We start from the raw sequence: 13269 nt of genomic DNA on the forward strand, positions 1-13269 counted from the left end.
GTTGATACAGAATTATGTGAAATGACATAGCAAAGGGCTTTCTGTGAAGTTTTGAAAACTGAAAATAGTGTATTTTAGACAGTTGAAGCTGATCATAAATTGAATTTCAGTTTATCTGGCATATAAAAACTACATCTTGACCTTGCAGGTGAGATTAAATCTCAGTCTCTTAAAAGGAGTGTTTGCTGAATTATAGAGAAATGTATGTAAATTCAGTTAATAAATCTGGGTAATTTCCCATAGGAATAGTTTAAAAAAAAAAATCAGGAGTATACCAAAGAGATCCCATGAATGTTAAAGTGATCTGAACTGACTATGGATCTTTTAAGACACAAAATGATAATGATGATTTTTAAGCAAATGCACCAAATGACATCATATAATTCTGAATTATAACACACAGGGCTTTACAATGGAATTTGTTTGGGTTTAGAAATTCAGCAGCTTCCTTTGCACATTATGCTTAAACTTTTTTGTGGGGAAGAACCTGGAATATATGAGTGCCTATGAAGGACATTTAACAATTATGGGAGAACTATACGAAGTAATAATACAAAGCATACTGTAATACTTTGCTTTTTGTTTTCAATGTCATTTTGTAGAATAATCAGTGGAATTCTTCTGTTAAATCTCTAGGACGTTTTCACAGTGTGAAATATGAAGAAGGAATTCATGTTAGTGTGGGAGTCACAGAAGTACCGACCTCAACATAAAGCCTGGATTACCTATATGGGTGAATACTGGGTAGAGGTATAGAGTTTACACTAGATTTGGCCATCTGGCCATTTGGCCATTTGGTTTAGGCATTGTCTAGGCATGTCTGCAAAGAAAGGCCATACTTTCAGAATAAAACATGCTGCAGTGGTTTACATCCTAAAACAACAGGGGAGACCTGATTATGAAGACAAAGTCATTGGTGAGGTCAGTGTAATCAGGAGTTTTCTTATAGGTGAATAAGGACCAGTTTATCATATAGTTTACCAGTGTACAAGATGTAATCCAGTTTGGTGGATGTTCTGTGCTTGGCCAAGCTAAGGAAAGAGCAATACTGGAAGCTGAGATTAATTTGTTTAATTTCTGAGGTTTCCAGTGTTATCTCTATGTTTTGAGAACACATATGTGGTTTACTTACATAACTACTAAATGGCGTTATGCTGTTCTAAGAAATGGATGAGAAATACAGAGAAAACAAAATAATAACTTTAAATTAAATTCTTATATAATAATCCACATATGCTGACTTTAATAAATGTCTAACATATGTAAAACTTCAGCAAAGGTTGATTAGGATGTCAGGGTCTATATACATCTTGCACTACTGGATCTGCACAGAGTAGATGACTATTGTTTTTAGAGCAAGGGAAATATATAGGGGAAGATAGTTCAGTTATCACAGGTAAGAGCATAAACTGGGAATAATACCTGCACTGGTTTGGAAGAAAGCTTAATAGGCTGTGGATTAAAAGTTTGCCTTGGATTTTAAAAAGGTGAATGGTATTGTTTGACTTGTGAGCATTTGTGTTCATTTTAGAGCATGATTGCACTCAAAAATGCATCCTACTTTGATTCATACTTGTCACATGATTTGTTCTTATAAAAACATTTCCAATTTACATGCACAACTGATGTGAAATAGCAGCCCCAAGCAGATTTAGAAAGCAGTCTCTGAGAAGTCAGCCAACTAGATTTGCCCTGGAGTGTTATTGAGAGTAATATGAGAAACCCATGAAAAGTTACAGCCTTATAAAATATAGTGGACTTTAACTTATTCCATATTTATGAGCTATAGTGTCAATACAGCAGTGTTATGAAGTTGAAATGGTACAAACATTCTTAGGGCTTGACCCTGCCAACATTGACTCAATATTGTAGTAGTAATTTTAATCATGTAGTTGTGTATGTGCAGGATTAGATCTTTAATCCTTATTTTATGTTCTTGTTAGTCACTGGGTAAAAGCAAAGACACATGTGAAGGTAACAAATTTAGCAGGTATAGTGTTAGTCCAAAGGTGTACTGCATTGGAAAGTTTGAGGAAAATTGGTTCGGCGATTTTTGAGTTAGCCAAGTGTTTTTCAGCTGTTAAGAAAATTGTTTCAGCTATTTCATGCTTGGGTAACTCAGTCTTGTTTAAAAACATCAGACTTGGTGTGCATGTAGTCTTGAAGTAGAAATGTGTATTCTGCTTTGTGAGAAGGAAGTTACTTTTGAAATATTAGAGGTAATAATCATAAAACATTCAGGAAGAGGGTATTATTCCCTCTTATCTTCTTCTGGAAGAGGTCTGCAGCATCATCTGCTCCCTACAAGCTTTGCCTATCCGAAGGTTACCTACAGCTTCAGAGGAGTCTACCAATATTTCTTGTGAGTAAATGCAGACCAGTGGAGGATGGATTTCAAAGGTGGAGCTAAACTTTTTTTATTTGACCTAATTTAATATGCTATGAAAGGTAAGTGTTGCTGGACCTGATCTATTTATGAAGTTAAGAGCTGTACCTGTTAACACAGTGTATGTGGAACTACATTGTCTTTTGGATGTTAAGCCAGTTCTTAAAGGCCTTGGACAGGCCTAAAATCTTCAATATTTATTGAAAAAACACAATGCCCTGTAGTTCAGGAGAGAAGACTTTTCACCCCCACTCCCCTCCCTGGGATGTAGTGTGTTCATACTATATGCCAAATTTTTCTCCTTACTCAAATACATCTATACATTAAGTATTTTCTATTGATAGTGTATTTGAGAGTATACTTTTTATTTTATACATTTTTATTGGTAACTGCTACCTTGCAAAACAATTACATTATGGGCTAAAAATGTGCATGCTGTGCTAAACCAGAGGTTGCTGTGCTAAGCCAGAAGTTACTTTGCTCAGAACATATGCAAAATGTTTGATAACATTCTTTTGCTTTCCTGGGCTATGCATGCAAATGAATTTAGGTATTCTAGTGGTAGAACTATTTACTAGAATCGTCTTCTTAGAAAGGAAGTTAAAGAGAAGCAATACATTTGTGCAAGGAGATGGTCAGTTTTAATCCTCACTACTCAAGAAATACTTTTGTGTTTATTATAAAAGTGTCTCCACACAGAAATGAAAGGTAAGAAGAGGCCAAATCTATTTGTTATTTTCCCTATTCCTCACCCAGCCTCTAGGTATTTAAGTTCATTGAATTTCTTCAGCCCAGTATGATTTTTCTGTTTAGAAACTCTTAGTCAAGCCTTCCCTTGAACCCATATACATACAACTAACAAATTTTGGGGACTTTCAGAATTATCACCTGCTTTGGGAATAACCATGTATATTCGTTGATTTTGAACACATTTCCACCTGGTTTCGTTGGATGATTCCCAGCTCTTCAAATGGCAGTGTCTTACTGGTAGATACAATCTACCCTCCCAGAGCTAATCATGATTTTGTAAACACAGAACAAGAAATTATTATTCTTCAAAACTACTTTGTGAGTTAAAAACTGGTAAATAAGTTGTGTTTACAAAATGGAACTTTTTGTGAGTATAGATGCTGTTGTGGTTTGAACGCAGCTGGCAGCCAAACACCACACAGTTGCTTGCTCACCCACCACACCTGCCTGCAAGATCGGTAAAAAAATTAGAGGGATAAAGGGAGACTGATAGGTTGAGATAAAAAAAGTTTAGTAATTGTAATAAAATAAAACTATAGCAATAATAGAAAATACAAATGGGTAATGCACAATGTGATCGCTCACCACCTGCCAACTGATACCCATCCCGTTCCTGGCTAGCAACCCCAAAATATCCAAGATCCTACCATTGCAATCCTGGAAGTGAGAGAGAACCTGCCTCCTTCTCAGCCACCACTCCTTTATATACTGGGCATGGTGTCACATGATATGAAATACACTGGCCAGTTTGGGTCTGGCATTCTGGCTGTGCCCCCTCCCAGGTCAAGAAAAAATAACCCTATACCAGCTGACACCCAGGTCTGGCACTCCAGCTGTGCCCCCTCCCAGCTCAAGAAAAATTAACTTTATTCCTGCCGAAGCCAGGAAAGATGTACAAATGTAATAGTTTGAATTTTGTGCTTATGGTGGGTGATTCTGTAATGCCATACTCTGATAAATGTGGCTGGGCAAAGAAGTGCTGTAGTAAGTATAGGAGGTGAAACTTTAATCTTTCAGTCTGGTGCACATAAACCCTCACTTAGGGCCAGCTGTACAAGTTATACTCAAATTAATAAAGCACTTATTTGTACCATGTATTAGTTCCGTGAAACTTTGCACATGAATAAGTGTTTACCCCCTTGGTTTCAGTTTTTGCTGTATCTAATACATTTCCAGCATACTATTAATCTAATACATTTATTTTTCAGCATCCCACACTTACCAACAGAATATGGAACAAACCCAAGTTTTTTCGAAATTTTGGGAAGATATTTGTACCGTCTTTGGTGGCACTACATATCATCTGTCTCAGGCATCTGATTTAAGTGACCGGTGTCTTTGAGTTCTTGTTCAATGGAGAGGGATTTTCTCCCTTTTCAGAAGGTGTGTGGCATAAGCAGCTTATCTAGAGTACATGATCTAGAATATTACAATAAGAAGTATATCTTTTCAGCTGGCTATTTTGGGAGGCAAGCGTGGCTGTCCACACATAAAATAAGTGGTGTGAAAACCTGCTCTTACTTAATGAAAACCTTGAGGAGTATAGCAGAAGTATGGCTTGGTGTTAGAGGTCCTGTAGGGTCCTGTCCTGAACAAAAGGTAGGACTATGACCAACACCAGAAGGACATGCTCGTGGTTTCATGGATTAACAGCACCTCTTGAATTCTCATACTTGATTCAAGGAACTGGTCCTTCACTTGCTCAGAAATGAAACTTTTCAAGTGGGCTGCCCAAGGGAGGACAAACTTGACTCCTGTGTACAGAGAACAAATGAAGGGTGACATAAGTATATGTCTGAACAGGTCATTCTCATTCTGCTGCACAGGAAAACACATGTGTTTTTCCTTTGCTTCTGAATGTCTCAGAGACAAACTGAGTTGCTTTACTCATTCTGGAGAATATGAGAAACCTTGAGTAGACTTGTAATATAAATGGGTGTAATCACGAAGGAAGATACTAATCAGTGGGAGTAAAAGGTATCAGACTGTCCTTAATCAGTATGGTGAGAGCTGGAAAAAGAAAAATAACAATAAAAAATATTCAGCCCGAGATTAAACATTATACAGCTTGTTACAGCATTTTTGAATCAGCTTCATGCACTCTCTAGTCAGAAACCTATCGAAGTGCACTCTCTGCGGATTTTTTTTCCCCCTTCCCACAATGTAGTCCATATACAGCCATCCTGTGTGGTTACGGACAGCTGAGAAAATTTAGTGCAATTTCAGCTTCAATGCTCAAATTGTTTTTCTATAGGCCAAGTAGTTTAAAACAGCTTTACCTCTGGTCCCAGGTGTTGCTGAGGCAGCAAAGTCTCTGCGAGCCCCCACAAATCAGCAGGGAAAACTGCTGAAGCAAGAAAAATCTTTAATTGTGCAACCAAAAATACTAACAAAAAAAATCAAACAAGCAGCATTTTTTCCCAATTAAATGTTTCTGTGTTTCCATCAAGGAACAAATGTATTTGAGATTTTTAAGTGGTACCTGGCTCTTAGGATGGTTATCTTGGACCTATGTTGAGGTTAATCATTACCTGTTTATTGGAAATAACATAGTAGGTAATCTGGGACAGAGCATGAAATTCCATATGAAAGACATTTTTAATGTCAATTAAATACTTCAGATTTGTGTGACCACTGAACAGGGCAGTAAACCAAGACCATTTCTGGCACATGGGTGTCCAGATCATAACCTGTCATCACAAGTTGTAATTGGCATTGGTGAGAGTCCTGAAATAAGTAAAAAAACTGAATGATGGTGACAATTCAGTAAAGAGTCCATGCAGGGTGGAAGCTTGGAGCAAAGGTGAGACATAGAGAGGGACGTGTCATAAGTGCTGTCTCTTCATTTCTCATTTTAGAAAGAATGAGGAAATTCCATTTTCTGTAAGTTTTAATCTGGCAGTTTATATGAACAACGAATTAACTTCTCTCATCTCCCAGAAAATTTTACAGGAAAACCTAAGCAATGTTGTTTTTTTTCTTATCATGTCCTAGTCTCTCTCTCAAACTCTTGATACTGTCATGATGTAGAACAGTACCATGTCTGTTATCTTTGCTTGTCCCGGGGCAATAAGAATGCAGCCCAAGCTGGCAGTAGAAATGGTGGAGATTTCGATGCTGTCCAGCATGGTTAGTCCAGTTCTACAAGATAGTACTTTGGACATCGATACTCATTTTATGATAATTATCAGAAGGATGTCATGCAGGAGGTGGTCACCTGCACCAGGGACTCTAGGTCAGGACTGAAGACAAGGATCTGGCCATAAATCCATTCCTTGATGTTAAAAAGATTGTCTCTTTAACCATGCATCATGAAAAGAATCAAACACACTACTTTCTCCTCCCTCCCCCTCCCCCCCTCAATCCCTCTGCCCAAGTAGAGGCACATGAGAAAATGCTGTGACTAGCTTCACCTTCCCTGGTTTTCTTGGGATCATTCTTCATTTTATAGGAGGTAGTAATGTACGAGTTTGAAGACCCTAATGAGGATTCTGCCAGTGAGCAGTGAGCAGACCTTCAAGAAGATGTAATCCTAGTGTGGAAATGTTACCCACTAAACCTGTTTCAGACAAAATATAGCAATATAATAGGCAGCAGGGTGAACAAAACTAATTGAAGTAAGGTCATATAGATGAATTAGTGCACTCCCTGATGGCATAGAAACTCTTGAATGTCTACTAAAAGAAAATTAATAGAGTATTTAATTTATTGAAAGTATTTTTGAGTAAGAGTATGTTTCTGAGGTGGAGAAAATGTTTTTAAAATACTTTGATATATTGATTGGTAGAGTTAATTTGTCACCTGCACATTGTTATTTAATGTTTCTGGTTGTCTCAGTTAATGTGTTTCCTGAATATGAATATTTAATGGTCTTGTAAAGTGATCATTATGTTTTTTTAACCTTAATAAATTGTTCAGACCCCTCAAGCCGTTCATAATGGTGTTTTATTATGTAAATATAGCAAAAATAGACTACTGTCTCGCCGCTACTCAACCTTGGTATCTCTGTAAGTGGATTTCTGGTAGGCATTTCAGAAGAAATGCTCAATTTTTCAGAGAGGAACAGAGCTTCTATGCAGGAAAAATGGGAGGTCCATCAGCATCAAACACTGTAGAAAGAGAGAAAGGAACTGTTTGGTGGTGGGGTGACATCAGGTCTCAGCTGCTCCAAGAGGATTTTTTAACTAAATCAGTGGGCTGACTTTCTGTATATGAGAATGAGGGAGGTTTTTAAAGGTAAAATGAAGTGTTGACATATGGTCAAATAGTTAAAAATGGACCATTAATACATTTGGGTTGGAAATTAGGGAACACTATTTTACCATCTGAAGAGTGGATGAAGAGTTTTGAGGGGTTTCAAGGTAGATCTTTCTCAGGTTGTTGCCTTGGACAGCAAGAGACCGGACTTTATGATCCTGGTTGTCCTTTCAATTCCACCTTGTCTTTGAAAGATTCGCATCAGAGGTACTTATATGTGGTTTCATGCAAATGGCAAACAGTGCTAAAAAAATAAGAGAGTGCATGAGATCTACAAAGAGATTAAATTTTGCACTTATTTACAAAAATAAAACAAAGAAGACATGATTAAACTTCCACAGTTTTTAAATGTCGTGTGTCTATATGTCCACATCTAGCTAGTCTTCCAGTGATCCCTGAACTGTCACTGGTGAGAAATAGGCAATTTTAGGGTCTCATTTATCTAACCTAATTTAGATATCCACTTTAGGAAGACAATAATAATGTCCTAGAAGTGGCTATTTTTCTCCATTTGCCTTGGATAACTGCAAGTTTCCGTTTTGTGGAAGTCTAAACTGTGATCAGACATAACTTACTCAGAATAATTTTGCCATTAAGATTTGTTTCTATATTCTACTGTTAAGATGGATTTTTCTTATTTCAATTCATTAAACAAGTATTGATAAATACTAATTTAAGAATTTATTGCAATTGAAGTAAAAATGTTATTTAATAAGGGCGTTGTCCTAATTCAGACTAAAGCTGTGACTTAGATATCTTATCAGAATAGTTTCTTGCCTTTTCAGATGCTTTATCTCCTTGCAAGAGAAAAAAAAATGCTATGTATATTTAAAAAAAGACATATATCAACAAAGCAGTGAATGTTGCTTTAAAGTTCATAGAAAAATTCTATTGCAGAGCAATAAATACCCTGCAACATTGAACAAAACACATCAATCCACGTCTTCCTATCAAAGGTTCATCTTTTCAATCTAGGCTGATGATTGAACAGGTGGTGATGTGATAATGGATCAGATGGGTCAACAAGATGAAGATTTACATGAAAAGCAAAAGTGTGAAGAACTGGAGGTCAGAATTGCTTCTTATATGAGTCTGGTAGAAAATCACTTGAGCAATGATCATTCATCTATCAAGCATTTAGCATCCACTCAGCTCAATGGAAAAATCTAAACTGATTGTATGTCAGGTGGAAAGGGTATAAACCAAGACAGAGCAGAAATATCTGGGTACTTCAAAATTCTGAATAGAAACCCTACTAAAAAAATAATAGAGACTTAAAAACCACCTTCAGTTGCCAAGAAATTCTTTCAGCATGCTGAGGTCTTCAGTATGTTGCAGGGACACATAAAACAGCTGCTTAAATTCTTAATTTATGAAGAGGTTCTCTATAGGGATGGAACTTTCTTATTCCATGTTGAACCAAAGATCAATTCTTCCGGTTCCAGATTGTAGATGCTGTTATAGGTTCTTTCTTATTTGTCTCGGTATCTGTATTGATTACATTTTCTCTTCTATACATGCTTGATACACTACTCACTTCTGTGAGAAGCAGAATTCACCCTTTGTGATTTCCTTAGTATTTGCTGACATTCTGCTATTACAGTATAATACTGTAAGATTTTTGCATTCCTCTGGGGATCAGCTGTATTCTCCTGGTTCTCAGGAAGTACTGGAAATAGATTATTTAGGTTTCAGACATGAATTCCTTGGGGGAACATTGAAGTTGTCTGCTTCTCAACAGCTTTTCTGGCAGATTGAAGGGGACTAGTATGGAAAAAAGCCCCCAAGCTGTGGGGACTGCTGCTTGAAATAGCAGCAGCAGTAGTTTATGGGACTGGCTTCCTACCACACTGTTTATTTGGGAAAGACTCTTAACATCCAGGCCAATGTAGTGAGCGGATCAGCTGAGAAGCATTTGGTACCGTCTTCTGCATTTCATGCACAGTAGTTGCTATATGTTAAACATTGGTGCGGGACTGTGAAACAGATAGCAGGGAGAAGTGTTACACCAGTCTAGACAGACTTTTATGTCAGTAAAGGCAGTGAAACATCTGGGGTTTGATACAGCATTTTGTTTATTTTAGTAATCTTCAGACTTGTTAGCACAGTTGTCTTTTTATGGAATCCCAGTGAGAAAAAGAACATTTTTCATTTTCACCTGGACCATTTTTCCATCACCACTGTTCATAACCCACACTCCTGTTTTGACTCATAACATCTATCTATCCTTCCACCTTCATGGTACGTTTCTCCTGTTCTATTACCCCTTCTTAGGCAGTTCCTGCTTACTCTCTGCCTTGTTTATGGTCTGTCCCTTGTTCTTGTTGACACAAGAACAGATTTCACATTCTCGTCTTCAGCTCCTCACTCCAATGACTTCTGCCCGCTGGCCTCCTCCCTCTGTTTCACTCGCCTATTTCCCTCCTCTCCTTCAGGAATATTTGCTCCACCACAGCTAAAATCACAGCTTGTCACGACCACACCATGGTTTCCTCCCTCTGGTCTTTGGGCCTCATACAGATATGGATCCCTTCAAACAAAATGCTTCTAAAACTGCTCTTTTGCAGGTGATATTCCTTCTCTCAGGATTGCTATTTTGACAAAATCTTTAGGAGTCTGGAATTTTGAGGTGCACAGAACTGGAAGTGATCTCCTATGGGAGCTATCATGAGCTCTCTACCTTGTTATCATAGGGAACAATAGCAAATGATCACTTTATAAACCAATTGATTTTACAAGTCATTCAATTATCAACAGAAAATATTAACGAAAATGAGTCAGAGGGGAGAACAGTAAGGCTGTGACTGCAGAATAGTGTGGTTGCACATTTGTGACATTTACATTTAACATGACTATTTGAAGTGATGTTTAGTATCTTCTAAAAAAATTAATTTTAACAAATGCATTAGAAATATTTGTAAGGATCACAGACCTGGTAAACAGGTAAATTTTCTTTTTTGAACCAGAATCTGCTTGTTCTTCCTTATACTTTAGAAACATTTAAAGAAACTGAAAATCTGTAATCTACATGAGGCAAATACATTCTTTTTCTGGTTTTACAGCACTTTGCCCAGTGATGTCCTGATGTGTGACAGCAACACTCATAATAAGCATTAATAATAATTAGCTGCTATTTTTATGGACGAGCTTACTTTTTGTGATCTGTTTTTAATGATGATTTAAAATTGTAGCGCTTGATACTGTTGCCAACTCTGGGAAAAAATTATTTAACTTATATTAAGAAATCAGTTGATTAATTTTTTTTGGAAAAGTGCTGTCAAATATGTTCCAGGCATGGACCCTTTGAAAGACAAGTAGCTTCTTAAGAGGAAATTCTGTTGCTAGGAGACCATAACCATAATGTTTCAGGATAAAGTATTTTTTATTTTAAATAAGAAATGTTGATTAACGAACATGCTTAACAGGCGAAGAACAAAGCTCTCACAGCTATCTCTATTATATCAAAGACCAGTTGAAGCATTCAATGGATATTTTAAGAAGGAAGTATAAAGAGGAGGTCTTCAAAGGAAGTCTAGCCAAAGTTAGAGAACCAAGGAGTCCAGAGCATGCTGGTATAACAAAAGTGCCAAGTATCTGTAGGGGATATTAAATCTCACATTTGAAGTTTTAAACTTATCTGTCAGCAATGAAAATTAGATTTACCTTGGGAAAGAGAGACTCTCCCATCTGTATTTTCCAGACAGAAAGGTCTAAATGAAATGATCTCTTGAGATTTCTTATGATCCTGCCCGTCCGGGATTTTGCAGATTTCTAAAGCTTCTGGTGTTGCTCATCAGAGAAAGGTAAATATTGGTCTAGAGGGTCTTTGGCTTCAACCCACTGTGGAAATTCCTAAGTGTGTCAGTGATACCTCCCTATGTACAAATTTAGAAATGTTTAGAATACACATAAATAATTCCAGTCTCATAAAGTATTAGCTGATGCTAATGGAGCGTCCAGTATTGATCATCTTAGTTTCACTGAGTAGTACCTTAACCCACAAAAAGACTACTGAAGTCTAAGAAGATTTCTTTTGGAAAAACAACACAAGTACAGGCATTAAAATCTGGCCCCACTGGCTCAATATTTATCAAGTTGTTTAATCCCACAGGTCTTGATCCAGTTTATGACTGCTGAAAATTGACTCAAGAGTAGACTAATTAATAAGTTCATAATAGTATCAAAGAGCAAAAAAATCTTTAAAATGGCTATTTCTGCAAGGAAATCAAATTGCTTTCTGAGAACTAGCAACATGAAACAAAATGCAGACCTCTTCAAAGGGAGTTACATCACTTTCAGCTGTAAAACTTTGTGTTTTCCGTAGATGTCCACACAGGAAATCTTTAGAAAAGGATATTCTCAGCAGGTGAACTTTGTTTTCTTGAACTATTGAAAGCTCCTGGTTAAGTAGAGGATATCCTGGAACAGAGGTAGAGGAAGAGAAGATAGGTGTTATTAGGAATACTGTAGATACCGCACCTGTGCAAAGAGTAGGACATGGCAGCTCACCCAGAAAGAGAATGTTTCCACTATAATACACGCTCTATAGCTTTATTGGTGAGGTTTTCCTGGGAGGAATCTCCCTGGCAATTTGCACCTAGTCATCCTCTATCAGTTGAGATAGTCAGGGTACAAACTTACCAGTGAAGAAGCAAAAGTGAACTGTGGGACCTGAGCGTTTCCCTGACACAGGCTAGATGTGCCTGCCGAGAGGGACAGTACTTGGAAATGTTTTGCTGAAAGCTGAGGATTGATCCTCCATTAACTGCAGACCTATGCCATATTGCCTGTTTGCCCTTAGGTTAGGAAAGGCTAGAAAAGTTACAATTCTTCACAAACTTTGAGGGGGACAAGGGATACAGGCTGTATGTTACTGTCACCTTTGGCTCAGAAGGGAATATGTGTGTATTTCTGCAAAAGTATAGCATATATGTTGTTCTGAAGGCTTGCATTTGAATATACATAATAAAGCAAGATGTGGAAGTCTCTTGTGGATAGCAGATTTACTGTTTGATAGTGTTTGTTTAATGTACAGATACTGTTTACTGTGTTTCAGACTGGTTACAAGGTTTTAGGGATGCCTTAAATATTTGTTTTACTGAAGCTAATAATTCTTTTCTCAAAATTATTAACATGTTCTTACCAGAAATTTGCATGAACTAATCCTTTATAATGCTTTGAAAATTCCAGAATATATGAAGGTCTGGCTTGCGATACTACAAAGAGTTAATCTCAAATGCCAGACTACAGAGTAAACCAGAAATTACGTATCTCTGAGTATATAATGCCTACATTCCATTATATTTGTATTTCAAAATTTTGGGGCATTGGTTTCTGGAAACTAGTGAGAAAATTATGCTCTTCGCCAAGCAAAACAAAAAGGAGGTGCAGGATTTTATCTTTGCTCTGCGAAAAAAAAAAAAATAGTGTAAGAAGCATAATTCTTGCTCTAACAGAGAGGCCTTGGTGTTTTACACAAGAACAAGATCATGTTGATCCACAGCAGATTTTTCAAAAAGGACAACTAGACATCCAAATCCTTATTAGCCCTGCATAAAAGAAGCATAATAACTTCAACCAATTGTTTCCCACAAGGTGAAAAAGACCCAAACAAGTTGGGAATGAGAGTTAAATCAGATTGATGACTAATAAGGATCCTTCTCAAGGCTAATAACGAAGGTTTACCACAGACAAGCAGCAGATTAAGCATTTTAAGCCTCTGTTGGATAGTGCCAAGGAATCTGGCATGGTAATTCTGCAGTCTGTAGCTGTTTGGGTAGCTATCAAAAATAGTGATGACGAGAGCACACAGACCTGAAAGGTATTTGAGGTATTTTCTTCTGTATTATGAGTTAGTAAGGTTTGGTCTCTGTAGG

This window comes from Athene noctua, chromosome 1 (genome assembly GCF_965140245.1).
Source record: "Athene noctua chromosome 1, bAthNoc1.hap1.1, whole genome shotgun sequence".
NCBI lineage: Eukaryota > Metazoa > Chordata > Aves > Strigiformes > Strigidae > Athene > Athene noctua.